This window comes from Pinus tabuliformis, chromosome 3_2 (assembly GCF_031772625.1).
Source record: "Pinus tabuliformis cultivar Carrire ecotype Pingquan chromosome 3_2, CPIR1, whole genome shotgun sequence".
Classification (NCBI taxonomy): domain Eukaryota; kingdom Viridiplantae; phylum Streptophyta; class Pinopsida; order Pinales; family Pinaceae; genus Pinus; species Pinus tabuliformis.
The window spans coordinates 570,491,034-570,509,358 of record NC_142302.1 but is presented as its reverse complement, the minus strand read 5'-3'; the positions used below and the strand labels follow the sequence as shown (position 1 = coordinate 570,509,358).

The 18,325-nt window shown below is 39.2% G+C and overlaps 1 pseudogene; it reads left to right on the top strand.

Annotated features, from left to right (window-relative positions):
• Positions 1-210: 210 nt before the first annotated feature.
• Positions 211-753, top strand: LOC149181796 (uncharacterized; annotated as a pseudogene).
• The last annotated feature ends 17,572 nt before the right edge of the window (positions 754-18,325 follow it).

Sequence of the window (18,325 nt, the reverse complement as noted above, 5' to 3'; positions counted from 1 at the left end):
TTAGAAGTTCTAGAAATAGGGAGCCCTTCGCTGGACAGTCTACCACTTTCACTTGGTCACTTGAAGATCTTAAAGGAATTGAGGCTCGAGAATTGCAGTGAATTGAAACATTTGCCGGTGACTATTCGACTGTTGACTCAGTTGACTGAGTTGAGAGTATTGAATTGCCGGTTGCAAACATTGAATAATTTAGAATCTCCCAATGACAACTGCATGCCTCGGCTGCAAGTCTTAGAAGTTTATAACATGAAATTATCATAGGTATCATTTGCCACAGGTGTCTACCCCATCCTTAAATATGTCTCCCTCAGGTTTTGTAATCATCTGGTGGAGGTCGGAACATTGCCAAAGACTCTGATAAAACTGGAATTGACTAATTGCTCTAACTTGAGGAAAATAGTAGGGCTTTCTGGTCTTCCAAAACTTCAAGTGTTGGACATTAGTCGGTGCAAAAATGTAGAGGAGCTGCCAGGTATTGAAACATTGGTATCTTTGAAAGAGTTGCAGGCATATGATTGTGCGAAGCTAAAGAGCATACGGGGATTGGCCAAACTGACAAAGCTTCGGGTATTAAATGTTCATGGGTGCTCCAAGTTAGAAGGGCTGCCAAGTATCCAACATTGTATGTCGTTGGAGTACATTGATGCTAAGGGTTGTCCTAAGCAGTGGGCCGAGGCGGGATTACTGGAGCAGTTGCAGCAACAAGTGAAGGTGCTTGAAATGTGAAAAGCAAAGAAATAAATTTGAAATGAATGCATAATTGAAGTCTTAGCCAAAGGTTATATGTCAGGCAGAGTTTGTATTCTAAGATGTTAGATTGTTGAGGGAGGTTGTGTAGTTGCCTTTCGACAATCCAAATTAAAACATTATGGAGAAAGTGCAAGGTCTGCCTAGCATATAGCCTTGGTAGATTCTCTGATGAATGTTACCCATATAGCTCACGGCAGGACACATATTTTCCTTGATGTTCTGTGTTTGAATGGATGGTCTCAGATTGACTCATCCTTTTTGGATAGGGACAAAGCATATATAATAAGCTTCACATTTAGCGATTATTATGGAAGAAATGTAAACACACAGTTTGAGACAAATAGATTCCAAAATATTAGTATCTTAAAAAAGAAAGCCATTTACATTTATGTTTTTTAAATAAGGTTTTTAAATATACTCTCTATCATTCATATTCCCATGTACTACCTACCCATGTACTGTTATATTTTCTTTTTTGTAATGTGTGTTGTGTATATGTGTGGATGTTTATGTCATGTGTCTGTGAATCTGTGCTAACTGAGATTGTGAATCTATGATAACTGAGATTGAAAGAGAGAGCTGAGAGCTTTGGCAGAGGAGAATACGGAGAACCGATGAGCCAACTTATCAACAAATTGTGCCTTCACAGTGAGTTGGTATTCATGTAATTGATAACTGAGATTGAAAGAGAGCACTGAGAGCTTTGGTAGAGGAGAATATGGAGAATTGATGGGCCAACTTATCAACAAACAATTGCCCAAATCTAAAGTCACTGCCAGATTCCTTTGGGTACTTTATAAACATGGATTACATCGATCTGTCTCACTCTTCTCATTTGCAGGTGCTTCCAAAGTCTTTAGGTAATTTAATAAACCTGAAATACATAGGTTTGTATCACTCCCTACAGTTGCAGATGCTTCCAGGTTCTTTTGGTAATTTAATTCGTCTTAAATATCTTGATTTGAGTTGGTGCTATAATTTAATCGTCTCTAGCGAAACACTGGGAAACATCAACACACTTGAATGTTTAGATGTTTCCTATTGTAAGAACATTGAAATATTACCTCCGCAAATAGCATATCAAAAGTACCTAAAAAAATTAGATCTTAGGGGTACAAACATAAAATAATTTCCAAATGAAATTGGAGACTTGGGCGATTTAGAAGTTCTGGAGACTATTTTGTCTCCTAGGAATGCTTCAGATTTTAGTATTTAAATTTTATTTCAATCAAATGCCTCCTATCTGTTGGAAATGCAATATGGTATATACTATAGTATATCAGACTTTACTATGTTAGTATACTCAACTATTCAACAAGTTACAAGTAACAAAACTCAGCTACTGTTTTCTATAACTAAAGCCTGGAAAATAAACTTCACACGTCATGTCATAAGCTATAATATTTTGGCTTTAGCAGACCATATAGGCAATTAGTAAAACCACAGTAGAATTTAAGAAACCATGCAGTGTAACTTGCAACACTACAGTGAATCACATAACAAACTTTAGTGGACAAGCATACCTAGGAAATGCTAGTTTCAGAAAGTAACAAATATGTTGAGATGACCAAATGGTGGCAAAATGCCTCACACAGTTTCTTATGATGGACTACCAAAATGCTCTTCAATGAATCTCTCTTATCAATGACTCTTCAATGTGCCTCATCCCTCAATCAATTGTGACTACTAAATACACCTTGGTCCTCCTCACACTAGATTCACAATGTTGCTTTACTTACACAATAATTCATAATACAACATCATGTGAAATGCCAAATAATACCTAACAAATGTGTATTCTCCATGATGAAGTAGCTAATTTATAGATAAAAACTAACACTTTAAAATTGTTTTATAGTTTTTTGGAAGCATCATGAAATTGACATCAAAACAGTGAGAAAACATCATCAAGAATGCAAAAGTTTAAGGCCCATGAACTTGAAAGCTTGTAGGTGATTCTATCAGATTGAGAAAACTTGTATTGGAAACTCAATTTAAAATGTTACCAAATTCCATTCCTGGGTCTCGAAGCTCGCAAGTTCTCTATTCTTCATGATGGAGTAGCAATAATCTCTGTTCTTCATGATGGAGTAGCTATTTTATAGATAGAAATTAAAACTTATAAAATTGTTTTCCATCTTTTTTGGAAGCATCATGAAATTGACATTGAAACAGTGAGAAAACATTATCAAGAATGCAAAAATTTAGGGGCCATGAACTTGAAAGCTTGTGGGTGATTACCGTCATTTTGTATTGGAAACTCCATTTAAAAATGTTACCAAATTCCATTCTTGGGTCTTGAAGCTCCCAATATGACTTGCTCAACATGCAAACTACAACAACAACTCAAATCTGCAACTCAATCTTTGAAACTTTGTTGATCAATGTTACAAGAGTTGTCATTATGGTTATATGTTTTCCTTGATGTCAATATACATTGTTTTCATAGGAACCCTACAATAGTACTGGTGCAGGTCTCTATGGAATATGGCATTACAATTAATCACTATTACTATTGGTTAATGCGATGTGATTAAAATGGTCCATGTGAGTTACTCAATGGGTTAAAACTTAATGATATTTGATTAAAGCGGCCCAATGGGGTAACATTTATTCTTTGTTTAATGTTCATTGGTTAATGCGATGGTTCATGTGACTTCGTTAATTGATTAATGTAAAATGGTCAATATTTCACTTATTGTGATATGCGAAATTATTCATGTGTTGTCCAAATATTTATAGAGATTTTTATTATGAGGTTGAAGACCGTTGAAGTAAAAATGATCTACTAATTGTTACAAATTGGTTTTTGGACCAAATTGTTCATGGCTTTGGTCATTTGAGAGAAACTACTTGGACCATGTAAATACAAATATATTAAAGCCAAAAGTGAATTGAAATGGCACCCAAGGTTTTAACGAATATTGTATATTTGGCCTCTCATAATAAAAAGGAGTGCTATAAAAATAATCGATTTTCATTATTCGAAGTGCACTTGGTGATTCAAACTTTGAGATTGATTTGGAAGAAAACAACACACCTATAATATGGATTTGTTCAATGGACTTTGATCTCGGATTTCTATTAGGATTATGCAATGCATTGAACATCTTGCAAATGTATGTGATATGGTCAGTGCCTAGGTGGTAAAGCAACCAAATCAACGTTCTTCCTTTTAACTCTATTGAAAACCAATGAATAGTGCACATAAACTAAATATGATGATTTCTGTACGTTTTTGTTAGGCACTCATAACTTTCAAAGAGATTATCCATTCAACATTATTCAGTGTGTTGATGTGATATTGGTAGTTTGCAGCAATCATATTTATTCTTATCCATTTTTCTGTTGAAATATGGCAACAAAAATATTCCAATTTAATTTTTTCTTCAATTAAATTGTGAATTAAAAATTGAATTTAGCCTTAATAGCTACTTGGAAATAATTAATTAATTTATTTTAAATTAATTAGTTGGAGAAATTCAAGTTAGAAGTCTTTCTAAAGTCATGCAAGAGTTATCCCTTAAATTAAGGAGATAAGATTGAGTTATATTTGAGTTGTAATTAGTTAACTCAATTTATTGAGTTAAGTCCAGTTAAATTAGTTCCAAACTGTTTGAGGAACTAATAGTGAGTTAACAATCAGTTGATGCATTAATGCACTCAACTAGTGCTACTCCAGTTAATAGAAGATTCCCTCATCAGAAACTCATGCATGTCTATTCTGAGAAAGACCCAGTTGAGATTATTGTTCAAGGACAATGTACTATCAGTTGCATGTGTTTTCTCATGGAGAAAACTCATGCATGCAGTCAAGGATTCATCCTTGAGGATTGCAGAGTTTTGAAGGCTTGATTTTCCACTTGGTAATAGGCTAATCATCCACAAGGAACAACACAAGAAATAGGAGCTTGGAGGGAAGAGAGGAAGGCTGGAGAGAAACCAAAATTCCCTGTGAGCATCTGTGAGGATTGTACTGAGAGTTGGCCAGCTATGAGAATTAAGGCTTTGTATAATTCCTATGTATTTCCACCATGTATGATAATACAATAGCATGGGGTTTTTAGCTAAGGCTTTCCCCAAAGTATTTTCATGTGTATTGTGCCATTGATTCTTCTTCTTCTGATTAAATTGTTTAGCTCTATCTTTAAGCTTTCACAAATTGATAATAGAAGTAGGTTATAGTATTCTTCCTTGATTTGTATTGCATTATCAGGTTAACCTATCACAAATTTTCTACATAGTATCGAAGCTGTGAATAGTATACTAAAAAGAAAATTTGAAGTTTGAAGTTCAGGGTTGCAGGTGAAAAACAAATTCATAGCATACTTCAAGGTTGGCCAATGGCGTTCTATGGCTTGAGACTTGAGTATGCCTTGGAAGGTATCTCTAATTACATAGCATGGAAAGACATAATGGAGGCTGTATTAGAAGACAATGGCTTGAAGGAATTCATTGATCAAGAAATCCCAAAGCCAGCTTCAACTAATACACAATAGTTGGCTGAGTGGAAGAAGTCTGTGGTGAAGGTGAGACAGATCATCCTGAGGGAGTTCGAGACCATATTGTCTCGAGTCTCCATGGGAAGGATACTCCATTTTCAATGTGGAAGACATTGAAGGACCTCTACCAGAACTGTAGCGACCAGAGAAAATTGGCGCTCAAGGATAAGCTTCGAAGAATCAAAATGGAGAAGGGCGGTACTATCTCCACATATCTGAACAAGCTCACCACCTGCAGAGATGAGCTTGGCAGTGTGGGAATAACTACTTTCGATGATGATATGGTGAGCCTTGCTCTCCTTGGCCTTCCAAAGAGTTGGAGTAGCTACCAGGACTTTGTGAATGGAAGGGAGAAACTGTCGGATTGGGAACGACTCTAGTCGGATCTTATGTGGAGGAGATCAGGAGGAGCACATGAGATGGTTCTTCATCCAAGAATGATGATGAAGAAAATATGGGCTTAGCAAGTAAGGCAAGAAAAGGGAAGGGGAAGGCTTCCCATTTGAAATCGAATTCTTCTCATGGAGGGAAGAAGGGTGACATGTATAAAGTAAGATGCTTTAATTGTCACAAGATGGGACATTATACGACTAACTGCCCATAGAAGAAGTCCAAGAAGGGATCCTCGGAAGGATCAAAAGGTGAGGCATTAGATTTTCAGTTCAAAATGGACTTTACCCTCATCACATGCATGGTGTCATCGATGATGGGTTGTGTCTGGTATGTTGACAGTGGAGCCTCATTCCACATGACTAGTGATAAAAAATTATTCAGTGCCTTGGAGGAGAAAGACCTCAATATGCGCATAGGGATGGGTGACGACGGAAGGTATAGTGTTTTAGGAGTGGGCACGATTTCTTTTCAGAGGGAGCATGGAGCTCCTCTCACCTTGACAGATGTGATGTATGTGCCTGGACTGAAGAAGAACTTGGTATCGATCATGATGTTGGAGGAGAAGGGCTACGATGTTGTCTTCGTAAAGGAAAGGCGTTCCTAAGACACATAGCCACAGGTCAGACCAAGAGGATAAAGATTTGGGTGAATCTCTATAAAATAGAGGTAGATGATTGTGCAAAATTGAGTATGAAAGCAGAATTCGTGCAAATCCAAGACATTGACAAGTTGTGGCACATGTGGTTGGGCCATTTGCATCATGGGGCTTTGAAGATAATACAACAGATATCTATAGGGTTTCCCAAAGGTAAACCTGAGCAAGTTTACACATCAAAGGTTGTACCTTGGGAAATTACACCAAGACTTCCTTTCATGATCGAGACAGGATATCTTATAGTGAGTTCACACTGATTTTTTTGGACCATTCTCGACGACATCCACAACGAAGCAAAGGTATTATGTGATTTTCATTGATGACTATTCTCATAAATGCTAGATTTATTTCATGTAGAAGAAGGACCAAACTTTCACAAATTTTTGTGTGTTCAAAGCTTTAGTCGAGAAAGAGTCAGAGAAGAATATCAAGGCCTTGAGAAGAGACAACGGTGGAGAATATGTCTTTCAAGAGTTTAAGGACTTCTGTGCAGTGGAAGGAATTAAATGAGAGTTGACGGAACCTCACAACCCATAGTAGAATGGGGTGGCCGAGAGGAAGAACAGAACTATTGTAGGGGCAACACGAGCAATGCTACATGACCAAGGCCTACCACTTCACTTGTGGGCTGAGGCATGCAACACAACGGTCTATTTGCAGAATAGAAGCTTGCATCGCATACTTGGGATGAAGACACCAGAGGAAGCTTTCTCCGTTAAGAGACCAGATCTGGGTCACTTCGGGATCTTTGGCTCATCGGCATATTTCCATGTGACAAAGGATTCACGGAAGAAGCTTGAGCCGACAACAGAGCTAGGGATTTTTTGGGATACATTGATACACCTCACAACTATTGGATGTACTTTCCTACTAGTCGGAGGACAGTGGTTCGCAGAGATCTCATGTTTGATGAGCAGAAGGCCATCCGAGTTTCCCTTGAGAGGGAGCTCCAACTATAAGCTGTGGAGGAACTGTTGGTTCCTAAGGAGGAGGAGCCTCAAACTGATGCGAAGCAACCACATGCATAGGTTCCAAGAGTGGAGACATCCACTCAAGCGGATTCTTCCAAAGATGGACGGAAGCGCACAAGAGAAGTTGACAGATTGTTGGAGGATGCGAGAGAGAATTTTGGAGTACCATCTTCTCAGCATAGATAGAGGAGGTCACCTGAGAGGTACACTGGATCCATGGCCCTTGTTGGGGAATGTGTTAAGACCAAGCCATCTTCCTTTGAGGAAGCAGTGCAGCAACCAATTTGGGTTGATGCTATGGTGGAGGAATATGACTCCATAGTTTGTAACAGTGTTTGGGACGTGGTTCCGAGACTGGATAACAAGTCATTTGTGAGTTCCCGTTGGCTTTACAAGGTAAAGCAAGTTGCTAATGGTAGTGTGGAGAAGCATAAGGCAAGATTTGTTGCCCGCGGCTTTTCACAGGTCGAGAGAATCATGTTGCTACAGTATATTTCGACAGAGGAGCAAGGTGCTGACATTTTGACAAAGGCATTGTCAAAGTGTAAATTTGAGTTGCATAGAGACAGGACCAGGGTGGCAGATAATCCCTTTCTTGTTGAGAGGGAGTGTTGAAATATGGCAACAAGAATATTCCAATTTAATTTGTCCTTGAATTAAATTGTGAATTAAAATTTGAATTTAGTCTTAACAACTACTTGGAAATAATTAATTAATTTATTTTAAATTAATTAGTTGGAGAAATTCAAGTTAGAAGTCTTTCCGAAGTCATGCAAGAGTTATCCCTTAGATTAACGAGATAATATTGAGTTATATTTGAGTTGTAATTAGTTAACTCAATTTACTGAGTTAAGTCCAGTTAAATTAGTTCCAAACTGTTTGAGAAACTAATAGTGAGTTAACAGTGAGTTGATGCATTAATGCACTCAACTAGTGCTACTCCAGTTAACTGAAGATTCCCTCATCAGAAACTCATGCATGTCTATTATGAGAAAGACCCAGTTGAGATTAATGTTTAAGGAAAATGTACTATCAGTTTCATGTGTTTTCTCATGGAGAAAACTTATGCATGCAGTCAAGGATTCATCCTTGAGGATTGTGCAATTTTGAAGGCTTGATTTTCCACTTGGTAGTAGGCTAATCATCCACAAGGAACAGCGCAAGGAAATAGGAGCTTGGAGGGCAGAGAGGAAGGTTGGAGAGAAGCCAAGATTGCCTGTGAGCATCTGTGAGGTTTGCACTGAGAGCTAGCTAGCTGTGAGAGCTAAGGCTTTGTATACTTCCTATGTATTTCCACCATGTATGATAATACAATAGCATGGGGTTTTTAGCTGAGGCTTTCCCCAAAGTATTTTCATGTGTATTGTGCCATTGATTCTTCTTCTTCTGGTTAAATTGTTCAGCTTGATCTCTAAGCTTCTGCAAATTGATAGTAGAAGTAGGTTATAGTATTCTGCTTTGATTTATATTGCATTATTGGGTTAACCTATCATAGATTTTCTACATTTTCTCTTTTTTTTTAAAACCAAAAAATAGTGCAAATAAAATTGAACTACCGATTTTGTCTTATTTGGCATAATGAATTTTTCAGATTTGATACATCTAAATTGAAGAATTGACTAAATGTTGTGCATAATTGAGAGATCTCGATTACATAGATAACTAGATCAACACACTGTGATTGGGGCAGAGTCTATGTACATTTTACATATATATGGTTATGCACATCTCTTATGGAAATCGATTTGCTAATTTGTCTTCGTCTTTCACTCCGAAATTTATTATGAAGAAATTATTTAAAGGGTTCTTGTAGGAATCATGTAGCTAGAAGAAGGCACATATGGGATCTTCTTTTTGCGGAGAGAATTGTTAATTTTTTATTGTGGCATTGGACTAATCTATATGCAGAAAATGTGATGAAGTGTATTGTAGCAATCACTGATCCAGACTTACATAGGAATGCAACAAATTACAGAGATAACCATAAACACAGATATGCAGCAGAAATAATACTTCATTTCATTAATGTAAAACACTGAAATATGCTTACAAACAGTAATGGAAATAAACCAGTTAGGGCGATGGTAGCTTATCTCTGAGAAGATATGTGGTGGCTACATGCCTCTGAACTGTCTTACAATGAGGCTCAAAGGCCTATTTATTGTTGAGAAACAATGGAAAACCCTTAACATTCCAAAACCTAACCCTAGAAGATGAAACGCCAAACTGTGGGCCCCGTTTGGGTAAATTGGTACATCAACTTATCGAGGTCGTAACTTTGGCATACGATCTCCGTTTGACGCATACAATAGCTCGTTAGAAAGATCTATCTGAGCACTACCACTTTGGGAAACCATGTTCCATGTTGCCCCCAGATTTCCCCAAAAACATCGTTTAGGGCCTTAAAACGGCTCCGGAAGTTCAGGACCCGAAAAATTGCTAAAAGTAGTAAGTTGTGCTACAATTAAGGAAACTAAAAATGCTGAGAGAAACAATGGTGGGGGTCCAGGTGGACTTGGCAAGTGGCCACCAATATCCACTTGGATCATTCCTCCCCCCTTAGGAAGCAATGGTCCCCATTGCGTTGAGTTCCTCCATGAGATAAGGAAATTTTTGCTGAACTTGGTCCCTAGCCACTTGCCCTGGTGAAGGAGTTGGCCTGCTTTGATAACTCGATACAGTTGGATATTCTATTGGCGAGTGTTCTTGATCTGTGTGTCCATGATCTGATCAATTGCAGCTTGTTCCATGCAATCTAGATTTAATTCTGTGGGTGTGAGCTATTCTGCAATGTCGGATGTGTCTAGTAATCGTGGAAAGTATGGCCGAAGGCAGTCCGCATTGAACACTAGGTGCAGGCCAAGGAATGGGGGAATGCTGAGCTCAAATGCATTGTCTCCCACAACCTTAGTAATGGTGTAAGGACCATATCAGAGTGGTCTCAGTTTCCGATAGGCTCCAGTAAGGCATTCCTTTTGCAGATGCAACCAGACTTTGTCACCCACCTGAAACTTGTGTGGCACCCGTGTTGATCATGTCACTGCTTGTACTTGGCATTTGATTTCTCCATAATGTCATGGACCTGCTGGCGAATATGTTGGATTTGCTCGATGAAGCTGGTTGCCTTATCTGTTTCGGACTGGACATGAGCCGACTCTATGTGAGTAGCTGCAAGTGGCATGGCCATGTCAATGGGGCATAGTGGCCGGAATCCCAAGCCCACCTGAAAAGGGTTGTGGCCAGTAGAGCTGTGAAGAGCTCAGTTGTAGCTGTGCTGAACATAGGGGAGGCTCTCGTCCCATGTGCGTGGATGCTTTGAGTTGTACATGCGCAGAATGTGCACAATCATCCTATTGACAACCTCTGTCTGGCCATCAGTTTGAGTATGGAAGGTTGTGGACTTAGCGAGTTTGGTGTCCAGCATTGACCAGAGACTGGACCAAAATGTACTGAGGAACCGACTGTCCCGATCTGAGATGATAGACTGTGGGATCCCAAAGTTCACCCACACTCGTTCAAAGAAGAGTTTAGCAGTGGCTTCTACTGTGATATTCTTCTTGCAGGCCGCCATAATAGCCATCTTCGAGAACCTGTCGACGACCACAAAAACACAGTCATTTCCATGCTTAGTGGAAGGAAGGCCTAACATGTAATCCATGGAGATGGATTCCCAAGGTCGACTAGGGGTAGGCAGTGGGGCATAGAGGCCTTGCTTCTTGATGGTTGGTTTGGCAATGGCACAGGCAATACATGATCTGATGTACTTCCCAACATCCTATCGAAGATTCGGCCAATAGAAATACTTTTGCAGTACTGCCACTGTTTTCTCGACCACGAAATTCCCAGTAGCCCAACTGTAGTGTGCTTCCCAAATCATCTTGGCACGCTCACTTGAAGGAACACAAAGGTGACATAGGTGGCATAACAGGGCATCCTGGAGGTGAAAATCTGGAACATGCCGACCCTCCAAGAGTGTCTGGTATGTGTGGCCGAATTTTGGGTCACTTTTGTAGAGAAGTGGCCAATCAGAAGTCTCATGCCCACAAGAGTTGAGCACAATGGTTAACGCCATGATTGGTGGTCGACTGAGGCAATCTGCAACATTATTGGTTCTACAATTCTTATACTTGATATTCAAATGGAACTGTTGTAGGTATGTAGACCACTTCTGATGGCGATCATTCGACAATTTCCCTTGGGTCTGTATGAACTACAGGGGTCGGTGGTCTATGTGGATGACCGTTTCCTTCCCCAAAATGTAATGCTTCCATTGTCGACAGGCCTGCACAATGGAATACATCTCTTTATCATAAGTGGGATACTTTCGGACTGTGTCTGAAAGTGTTTCACTGTGATATTCCACTGGATGCCCATGTTGAGTAAGGACTGCCCCAATAGCATAGTCAGGGCATCTGTCTCGACCTCAAATGGTTGTTGTAAATCTGGTAACACGAGCACTGGTGCTATGGAGAGGCGATCTTTCAACTCTATGAATGCCTTCTGTTGAGATTCAGACCAAAAGAATTTTGCTTTCGCTCCTCCCTTGGTGACTTGACTCAAGGGCCAAGTGATATGAGAAAACCCGAACACGAACCTGCTATAGAAGTTGGCAAGACCTAGAAAGCTGCAGAGCTCTGTCAGAGTGGTTGGAGATGGCCAATCCCGAATGACTTAGATCTTGGCGGGATCCAAATGCACCCCCTGTTCATCAATAATGTATCCCAGATACTGAACCTGGGTCATGCCAAAAGTGCATTTCTCCAAATTGGCACATAGCTTGTGTTTCCACAGTGTTTGGAGAACCTGCCGGATATGGTGGAGGTGCTCTTCCCAACTCTGGCTGAAGATTAGAATGTCATCCAAGTATACCACTACAAATGAGCTGGTGAATGGCCGCAAGATGTCATCCATTAGCCTCATGAAGGTTGCAAGAGCATTCGTCAATCCGAAAAGCATAACCAACCATTTGAAAAGGCCCTTCTTGGCTTTGAAGGCAGTCTTCCACACATCAGAGGGTTCGATTGGTACCTGGTGATATCCTGACTTCAAATCGATCTTGCTGAAATATTTCGCCCCCTTTATTTGGTCCAGGAGGTCATCAATCCACGGGATCAGGTACCTATTATGGACAGTGATCTTGTTCAGCGCTCGATAGTCAATACAGAGTCTCCAAGTCCCATCCTTCTTCTGTACCAACACGATCGAGCTCCCATAAGGTGATGAACTCGGACGGATGTGACCTTTCTACAGGAGCTCCTGAATCTGCCTCTTGATTTCATCGTTCTCCAGAATGGAGCACCGATAAATTTGTCCATTGGGTAGCGGTGCACCTGAGGTCAGATCGATGGAGTGCTTGACCTGACAGTGCAGAGGAACCCCTGCGGGGGAGGTGAAGATGTCCTCGTACTCCTCCACGACCTTGCCCATCTATAGTTGTCGTGTGGAGGGGCCCTGTCTGGAGGTAGCGGCCATCGTCTTCTTCTTTCCTTGAGGGCGTATCATCAGAAAAACAAATTTCCCAGTTTTGGAAATGAGCTTACTGCATTGTTTTGCAGTAATCAAAGAGATGGCGGTAGGCGGTGCTACCTCTGGTATCATGTACAACTTTTTTCCTAATGTAATAATAACAGCACGGGGCCTTAATTCATACATAGCATGTCACTTTCACAAGTATGGTTGTCCTAATAATACATCACAAACTTTAAGGGTAGCAATGTCACACAATACCTCATCTGTGAAGGGCTTGATGTTGTATGGAAGGCGACATTTCTGGCTCACACGAAGATCCCGTCCTTGGTGAAGCCACCCGATGGTGTACGGTATTGGATGTGCTGTGGTCGGTAAGCCCAACCGCTTCACGACCTCTACCGAAATGAGGTTCTTTTGGCTCCCGCTATCGACAGTGAACTGTAGCGGGGAGCCCTTTACCCAATTCTGGGAGTGGAAGAGATGCTCCTCCTCCTCTGGATCTTCGGGTTCATTTTTCTGGATCTTGGTGGTAGCAACAGTGGCATTGGCATCCGCATCAATGATCTGCTTCGCTTTGTCATTCCCCTTGTCGGTTTCTGACTCAGAATCAGAACATGCATCTGATTCTGAAACCTTTAGCTCAGCCACCAGTGACTACTTGGCCCGACACTCACTTGTGTTGTGAGTGGAGCTCTTATGGAACTCACACCATTTTCCTGTGTCCTTTTTCGGCTTCACGGTGCTGTTCTTTGCTTGCAGCTTCAGCAGGTTGTATTGGACTGCCCCGCCTTGGTTTTGTCCTTTGTTCTGTGGTTTAGGGGCACCTTTCCCTTACTTTGGATTCGTAGATCCAAAGTCTCGCTTCTTTTGTTTAAACTTCTGCTCGACCTTGACGGCATATCGGTATGCTTTGCCGAGCGAGGAGATGTTCAAGAATTGTATTTCTTCCTGGATGTACTTGTGCAGGCAGCCACGGTATTTGAGTATCAAATGCTGCATCGAATCCTTGATACCCAACTTTGTGCGAAGGGTATGGAAAAGATTGGTGAACTCTGGCACGTTTGGTCCCTTCCCTGTCGCAGCGTGGTCCACTTTATGTATTCATCCTCATAGCTTCCGATAGGGTAGTACTGCTCCTTGATGGCCTCCCAGAATGAATTCTAGGTGGGTGCGGCTGAAAATAGTGAGCCGGTACTTTCATCCTTCTACTTGCAGTAGGTTTCCCACCAGTCCTTGACGTGGGGGGCTGCTTTGAGAAGAGCAAAAACAATCTTTTCCCGACTCGAAAATTCATGAACAGAAAAATAACCCTCTAGCAGATTTAACCTTATCTACGGCATCTGTGTCTATCTGACCCTCGAATATGGGGATTTCAAAATTAACTTGTACCTTAAAGGGCGTGGCGTTTCCAGAGTAGCTGCTGGAAGCCGATGCGTCACTTCTGGGCAGTCGCTGAAGGATCTGGGAAAATCTATCCATCATCGCGTTCCATTGTCACTCGAGGGCTTCTTCGAGCAATATTTTGATAGGATCTCCTGCCCCCTCGTCTTTCTTCTCATCCGCCATGGGAGGCCGTCGGGATTTGTGAGGCTGGTCTTGAAAAGGTTCGACCAATTCAAGCCCTAACTCCTTATATCCCGACCTCGTTGGGGACATGCAAAGAAAAACAGAGAAAAAGAAGACCGCTTTGATACCACTGATCCAGACTTAAACAGGAACGCAACAAATTACAGAAATAACCATAAACACAGATATAGAGCAGAAATAATACTTCATTTCATTAATGTAAAATACTGAAATATGCTTACAAACAGTGATGGAAATAAACCAGCTAGGGCGATGGTAGCTTATCTTTGAGAAGAGATGTGGTGGCTACATGCCTTTGAATTGTCTTACAATGAGGCTTGAAGGCCTATTTATTGTTGAGAAACAATGGAAAACCCTTAACATTCCAAAACCTAACCCTAGAAGATGAAACGCCAAACTGTGGGCCTCGTTTGGGTAAATTGGTACATCAACTTATCGGGGTCGTAACTTTGGCATACGATCTTCGTTTGACACGTACAATAGCTTGTTAGAAAGATCTATCTGAGCACTATGTTGCCCCAGATTTCCAAAAAAACGTCATTTAGGGCCCCAAAACGGCTCGGAAGTTCAAGACCCGAAAAACTACTAAAAATAGTAAGTTGTGCTACAATTAAGGAAACTAAAAATGCTGAGAGAAACAATGGTGGGGTTCCAAGTGGACTTGGCAGGTGGCCACCAATATCCACCTGGATCAATTACTTATCTGCCTTCATATGATTTAATTAAAAAAATTAAATTTCTATGACAATATGAAAATACCAGTATGCATAGATCTATATGAATTAGGCTTGATTACAGTGATATTGTTTCTTGGTATGCTAAGCACAATTGTTGAAAATCATATAACTCTTGTTGTTATTTAATGATAGGGGCAGATATTTATAAGTCATGTTTCTCCTTTTATAATGTGAGTTCTGACGTCCCTAGTAGATGTTTTTGAACTTGTTGCTATTGAATATTTGACAGTAATATTACATATTGACAATGGTGATCTAGTTGTGAGTGGCTTGAGAAATATTGGAGGCAGAGTATTGATAGGGTTCATGTTACACCAATGTCCTTCATGTGACCACAATTTGATTCATGTGACAAGAATGTTATTCCTGTGATAGAGTTGTTTGATTTACTTGACTTGTATTGATGAGAGTAAGTCTAGCCAGCAAAATATGTGTGACAGAGGATTGATGACAGGGAAATTATAGCGACATGCCATGATTCAGAGATTCATGATAGTGAACAAATACTTATGTCACTTCTTGTAATTATGTGTTTCTTGTCTTCATGAATGCATATTAATGATGATGCTTTGAATATATATTGCTATGTTTGGATATATGTGTTTGGCTTGACATTGAATCAATATACATTGAGTTGATAGTTGGATCTTGTTATACATTCAAATATAGTATTTGATGCATAGAAGGCTTGGCATAATAATGATGATGTATTTGTTGTTGCTTGGTATATGACATTATTATTGAGAAGTGAATTGGATTGGTATCTAATGAACTAGGTTTTGAGAATATATTGTAGGATTGACACATGCTTTGGTATGATGACGAGTTTCCTTGGTACAATGAATGTGATGAATGACTCATGATGTCTTATTCCGTGTTGGAAAATTAGGTTTTGATGAGCATGAGGTTTGTTTGATAATGCAAATAATTTTGGATTAACATTTCACAGGGTTAATTTGGTATGGCTTGACGGTGTTATGGTTTGGTTGGCATAATATTTGACAAAATTGATTTTGATGTAAGTTTGTATTCAAAAGTTGTTGAGGTATGGATCAGTCATATGGTAGGAGAGATGTAATTAGTTTTTCAATGATTGGCATATTGGTATTTAGTTATTCAACTCAATCCATGTTTAGTATCTTGGTATTAAACATATTTTTTGGGTATAGGTTTTGATGGTTGACTGAGGCAGGTGGATCCAGTATTGAATTTTGAAATATGGTCCGCATAGGTGGTCAGGGTTGTAGCCTTCAGTGAGGGATTAAGAGCTTCCTTCTGGTGGCAACTGATAAAATTGTTGAGGAAGTAGGAACTCCCTTCTAGTAGGAGCCAGTAAACTTGATCATAGAGTAGTAGATCCCCAGTCGGAGCTGGAGAAACCAAAGGTGGTAGCATCCCACAAGTAGGATCCTGTGTACTCGCTAGAGTTTGTTCTAGTACAAGATTTAAAATCTTTTCTTTAGTATAATAAAGAATATAGAGATGAAAAAAATGGTGGTTTTCTCCCACATTGGGTTTCCACCTAAGAATATCAGTGTTCTTATGTTTCTTTTGTTGATGTGTTGATGTTTTATGGTTTACATGCTTTTATAGTTAATGTTGCTCATGGTTTATAACACAATATATTGCTAATGAAATAATGGTTCAAGTTAACTTTGAAATGAAAGCATAAATTAAGTAAATTTAAATTGGGCATGAAATACTATTTCTAAGAATTGGTATAAGAGCAGGTCTCTCCAATAAATATTAATCACTTGAGAGTAGCTCAAGAACAATGGGAAGGAAGCACAAGAAAAAGGTGACACAAGGTCAATTCAGGAAAGTAGTGACAATGATGTATCCGATGTCATGACAATATCTACATTCATTGACTAAGGACAATAGTAGTAGAACAAGCCAAGTCAGAAAGCATGGATAATAAAGGTATATTTGTTCTTGATGATGCTAATTATCAAGATTAGAAAGAAAAGATGAAGTCTAGGATAATGGCCTTCAAATCTAATGTTTGACATTTAGTTTATAGTGGTTATACTAAAAATCCTCCATTTGGACAATATCTTTAGAAGAATAGTTAGGCATTAAATGAAATATTTTGTAACATACCTGACTCAGTATAAGAGAAAGCTATGCATTATGGAACGCAAAGGAGGTATGGGATAATTTTTAAGCCATCAATGAAGGAGGAAAGCATGTAACAGAGGAAGTTTGTTCATTAGATAAAGTGACTCATGATCTTGTTTCTGAAATATTAAATGAATCTAAAGGAAATTGTGATCTATCAAAAGATTAAAATGATCATGAAACATCCTTTATTATACGAGATGGAGTTATTGGTATAGAAGAAGACATGGTAGAAGAAGTATTAAAGCTTATAATAAAACCTTTTTCTACTTTGAAGAAGATTAACCATCTTGAGAAACAGTTGCAGGAATATAAAAGCAGGGGTCATGATGAATCAGCAAATACTGCAATAGTAATAGAACAAAATAAAGAAAGGAAATAATATTTTGAAGGACTTGAAGCTGAGATGATCCTTCTAATATGAAATCTTGAAAAATCAAACAAATGAAATGAGGATCTACTTTAGTCATTTGAACAACAAGGGAATGGGGATAAGGAAGAGATTATTGAATTAAGAATGCAACTGGAAGAAGGAATAAGGAAGTAGTATATGGAAAAGGAAGATCAATGTCAAAGACTAGAGGTTGAGGTAAGCATTCTAGAAGGTAAATGAATAGAAAAGGACAAACATTTGGAATTCAATGATAGTTCCAAGATATTGGACAATCATATTAACAGTCAAAGATCCCCCTCCATCAAATCACACATTGGTTTTCATGAAACTGTTAAGGGAGAATCTAACTCTCAAACATATTCTGAGCTTAACAAAGAAAGCTCTAAGAATCATGGTAAATAATTTAGAATTCAACCATACCCTCAACCAAGGAAAGTGAATTTTCAAAGGAAATCATTTACTCCTAATAATAGAAATAAAAATCGATTCTCTCCTTTGATCAATGGTATTGAATTTTTATTTCATCCGATTATAGAATTAGATTGTTTAGACCTTAGGAAAATGGTCTCTTCACTAGAGGATCATCGGTTCCTAGATACTCAATTTTCTTTAAGGGTTATTGTTTTACATGCAATACATTTGGTCACAAAGTCATTGATTGTAATAAGAGAAATATGAAGTAGAAACATTATGATTCCCTTTCCCCATTCTATAGTCATGTAAGGTGTATATATGCAATAATTTTG